Raw genomic sequence first — 5,381 nt, 5'->3', positions numbered from 1 at the left:
TCACGGAAGATCCCGATTTTTGCCAGCATGTGAAAGTTTGAGAGTTTCACGATCGTCAATATTCAGAGCCCATAATTTTCTTATAGACAGTGAATGTATCGAGAATGCACTTTGCAAACTATCTGATCACAAAAAAGAGTTTGCACTGGTCGCGGCAAGCCGGTTGGTCATAATCAAGCCCAGAATTACTGGATCTTGTGTGCCTTTTCAGTGCCACGACAGATCGACTAATTACTGTGCCGCCCCCTTAAACAGTCGCTCTGAGCAATCTAAAATTCAAATGCGTTTTTTCACCGGCAGGTTCATGTAACAACAAAACCGCCTACAAAGAGAAAATCTGAACGAGGTAGTTCGGATTCGGAATCGATTAAAATCACTATACGGACTGGGCGGGGCCTATCAAACGACATAAGCACACAAGTTAATTGACCGTGTTTATGTGATAGTTGGATCGCGTACCCAATCAAGCTTCATATATCTGGTCCAAAACCAGCTACTCCAGATCGAATGGTTTCGATGCGGACGTTGTCCAATAAGGCCCTAAATCACCGCCCGGTCAACGTACAATTAAATTTCAATTATGAACCTACACGGACTAGTACCGAAAATATGCGTATTAATCACCCGTTATGGGTGCCAGCTCTTAAATCAATTGATATTCAGCCAAAGTTTACGCTGCTGTCCACCCTTTGCAGTGGCGTGCCACGCCAATAAAACCGCCAGCACCTTAAGACTATTTCGGGTTACAAGGCAAGTCAATGTATTCAAGTGCTTCCAGGAAGCGCCCATTTAATATACTATGAATGAATTTATAATGATCATAACGTTGTAGTAAGAGGGCATTTAAATGCAAAATAATGCATTCAAAGCGAGGGCGTAGCCCCTCATCTGCATTCATTATTTAATCAGGCCCAGCACAAGACGACTGCAGCCATATCAACTACAATGTAAGACTTGCAGTTAACTTCCGCCGTCGATTTTCATTGGCCAATATTTAGGGGCCTTTTGAGTTGTGTTTTTCATTTCCACACAGTTTTGAGACACAAGCGTCCTCTATAGGTCGGGCAAGTTTCAAATGACCACCTTGACTGGACTTCAGTTTTCCATTTCTAGACCTGCGCTCAAAAATCAGTTTTTCGCGCGATCTGAATGAAACTTTCGCAGTTTCGAGAGCCAAGTGTGTTCTATACAGTGTGCAAGTCTGAACTCGCCAATGTGTTCGGAATCGGGATTAGAAATTTTTAAATAAGAGCGGGATGTTGAGTGGTTCTTCCTTCTAGACCTGCGATTATGAAACCGGCAGACGTTAATGTTTTTGCGATTCGAATGAAAATTTTACACTGTCGAGAGTCTGATGTCTTCTACAGAGTGGGCAAATTTCAAGTTTGCATCTTGTTTGCAATCTGAGTTATGAATTTTTAAATAACAGCGGGCAGTTGAGTTAAAGTTTCCATTTCTAGACCTGCGTTTGCAGAGAGCACAAAATTCAATTTGTCGCGCGATCGGAATGAAATTTTCACAGTTTCGAGAGCCAAGTGTGCTCTATAGAGTGTGCAAGTCTCAACTCGCCAATTTGGTCGGAATCGGGATTAGTAATTTTTAAATAAGAGCGGGATGTTGAGTGGTTCTTCCATTTCTAGACCTGCGATAATGAAACCTGAAACCGGCAGACGTTAATTTTTTTGCGATTCGAATGGAAATTTTACACTGTCGAGAATCAGATGTCTTCTATAGAATGGGCAAATTTAAATTGTGCACCTCTTCTGAAGTCTGAGTTATGAATTTTTAAACAAGAGCGGGCAGTTGAGTTAAAGTTTCCATTTCTAGACCTGCGTTTGCAGAGAGCACAAAAATCAATTTGTCGCGCGATCGAAATGAAACTTTCACAGTTTCGAGAGCCAACTGTGTTCTATAGGGTGCGCAAGTCTGAACTCGCCACTTTGCTCGGAATTGTGATTAGGAATTTTTAATAAGAGCGGGATGTTGAGTGATTCTTCCATTTCTAGACTTGCGGTTATGAAGCTGGCAGACGTTATTTTTTTTGCGATTCGAATGAAAGTTTTACACTGTAGAGAGTCTGATGTCTTCTATAGAATGGGCAAATTTAAATTGTGCACCTCTTCTGAAGTCTGAGTTATGAATTTTTAAACAAGAGCGGGCAGTTGAGTTAAAGTTTCCATTTCTAGACCTGCGTTTGCAGAGAGCACAAAAATCAATTTGTCGCGCGATCGGAATGAAACTTTCGCAGTTTCGAGAGCCAAGTGTGTTCTATACAGTGTGTAAGTCTAAACTCGCCACTTTGTTCGCAATCGGGATTAGGAATTTTTAATAAGAGCGGGATGTTGAGTGATTCTTCCATTTCTAGACTTGCATTATGAAGCTGGCAGGCGTTATTTTTTTTCCGATTCGAATGAAAGTTTTACACTGTCGAGAGTATGATGTCTTCTATAGAGTGGGCAAATTTCAAGTTTGCACCTTGTCTACAATCTGAGTTATAAATTTTTAAATAACAGCGGGCAGTTGAGTTAAAGTTTCCATTTCTAGACCTGCATCTGCAGAGAGCACAAAAATCAATTTGTAGCGCGATCGGAATGAAATTTTCACAGTTTTGAGAGCCAAGTGTGTTCTATAGAGTGCACAAGTCTGAACTGGCCAATTTGTTCGGAATCGGGATAAGAAATTTTTAAATGAGACGCAAATTGGCATAATTAGGAAGCTCCGTAGGTCGAAAGCAGTAAAAAAACTCGCTTGGGAAATTTTTAGTTTTCTGCGGAAAATTTCATAGGGCTGGAGGTCGACGTTTCAGTCCAATAATGACGTCACTGCGCCTAGGCGTTAACGAGGTGTTTTGTGGCAAATTTGGCGGCCAATGAGCTCAGTCGAAATGTTTTTGCAGTGAAATGTGAACCCCACTGATGAAGTAAAGCGATCCCATTTCGTTTCGATATGGAAAAGAAAAAATAAAAGCGACTAAACAAGTCGCTGACATTATCGTCGATAAGAATCGCGGGCCCAGAGATGCGCATTTTGGCTTGGAAAATAAATTGTGAATCGCATAACTGCACATTACTGATAAGATCGGGGTGAAACGCGAGGTCAGCGGTCATTATATTTCGAATTTTATTAATATAAAGGCCGACATTTAATTACACGGTGATTGCTTGGATTTAAGACCCCAACCGCATTTATCTTGCGGATAATCGCAAAGATGGCGAAATGTCGGGAGGACCCGGATGTGCGGTTGGGCGTGGCCGGCATGTTTATGGGCCACCAAACTATGAGCGATCGTGGCTGGTCGAATTTTCGCGAAAAGTTGGCCGGTTTGTGGGGAATTTGAGCAAAAATGCCATATGGGGCTAAGGGGCGAGCCCACATTGGCAAACCGTGATGCATGTAGCGTGGCTGTATTGTTGTTCAAACTGCGCGCAACCTTATCAATCAAGCTTTTTATCCTGTCAGATTGATTTCATTAATTTGCTGGAATAGATCGAGAATTATGAGATTTCACCCCGCGGGCCCCAATCTAAGTGAAAAATAAGTAGACAACTAAAAGCCGATCAAGGCGTTTTGTTTATAAACGATAAATCGTGTGCTTAACGTTTCTTAAAAATGTCAATGCGGTTTACATAATCTAATCGGGGGGCCCGTGCATGGGGAATAGCACTTGATGGGTGGTCCGCGTTTCTAGATCTCTGATAAAGCCAATCTGAATTCATATATAGGAATTAAATTAATTATCCTATGGGGCCAATTTGATTATGATGGTGTAATCCATGACCGTTCGGTCATGGCTTTGATTTATGGACCGGCTCTCAGCTCTCCTAAACACCATTCTTCAATTGGGCGAAAACAAAAGCTGATTTACAAGCAGCCGACGCCATTTGTTATCGGCGAAAACCGATTCTTTTCCGGAAGTGTGCCGAAAATGCGACCCACTTTTGTCCCGACCATCTGCAAAGAGGAGACCCGGAGGTCAGCAGGTCACGCTGTAAATCTCCCTTTTGCAGCGGCTTGCGCTAATTGATTTCGGTACCATCGGCCACACGATTTATGCACTGGAATCGAACCCAATTTCGATTCAAAACTGACCAAGTGGCGGATGCCCGGAATTCTGAGCGTACGATGCCGGAATGTTTCGCCGCAATCGCCCGGAACCATCGAAGCGAAACAAAGAGTGCAGAATTCGCGAATTGTTCGGAGCCGTCACCAAAATTGCCGAAGAGGTCAACAGTCATGGGCAGCCATGGGATACCGATGACCCTTCGCACATTCCAAGGTGGTTAAATGCCGGACATTCTCCATTGGTTGGCTTCGCGAAACATTCAGGCCCATTGAAGCTGCTTAATGCGAAAAATGTCCCATTTACTGCTAGGGGATACTTGATGAGTTTTCATCAACCACCGTTAGCACACACTTTAAACCTAAAACTGGAATCGTTTTGCGCAGTTTGGCAACGCCACTCGTAATTTAGACTGAAAATTGTGATTTTCCTCAAACTCTGTGAGGATTTTTTTGCCAAAACTGCTTAATTAAATTGTTCTTTAAGATAAAACCGGAAAAACTGAAAAAATCGGTGGGTCTCGAACTAATTTACCCAAAATTCTAATTTTTTGCCGCACATGCGTTATTTTTTATGGCAGATTCGTTGTTTAGCCTCCACTGACGAACAAAATGGCGGCTATGACGTATTAAGTAAATGAGCGTGTTGCAAAATTGGTACCTGACGGTTCAGTTGTCAAACTGGCAATCTTGCATCGAACTGATTAAAAAACATGCTAGAAGTTTCAGATGTAATGCACTCTTACCTTGGTCACCCTGTAGAATGTTCTTGTTTTCCAATATACCGGGTCTCAATTTAAAAACTTTCCACTCTTAATATCCTGCCAACGATTTAAGTCGCAAAAATCGTCAACATTTCCTTTACAATTGCTAATTTTCCAGTTTAAAGTCCCATTTTCGGGTCCTTCAATCCGTCGAGAGACAATTGCAACAAATAGGACACTTTTTCATAAGCGATCGTGTAAAAGCCGGTTTATTCAAAACTTAATTGCAACAAATGTTGCTTTACTGGCAACTGATTTCAAAGTTGATGTGTTTGTATTTACTCGTTGCCATGGTACATGTCTTGTACTCAAAGAGTCGACAAGCGATTGGTCGATCAGGTTTATGTGTATCCGGAAGCACGTCACCAGAGACAGTTTTCTAGGCAACGAAGGTTGTTGATTTCTTCGAAAGTGGAGAAGTACTGATTTTGTGCGGAAAATATTTGCAGTGCAGACTCGAGGTCGCGTTCGTGAGCTGAAAATTATGTAAAATTTGAGACATTTTGAGAAAATTTTCAATTTAAAAAAAAATCGACCCCCACCCTTGGAAAAATTTCG

This window comes from Dendroctonus ponderosae, unplaced genomic scaffold, assembly GCF_020466585.1.
Source record: "Dendroctonus ponderosae isolate FM_Combo_2020 unplaced genomic scaffold, Dpon_F_20191213v2 Dpon_F_20191213_11, whole genome shotgun sequence".
NCBI classification, from domain to species: domain Eukaryota; kingdom Metazoa; phylum Arthropoda; class Insecta; order Coleoptera; family Curculionidae; genus Dendroctonus; species Dendroctonus ponderosae.
The sequence above is the reverse complement of the archived record's forward strand: the minus strand, read 5'-3'. Positions refer to the sequence as shown.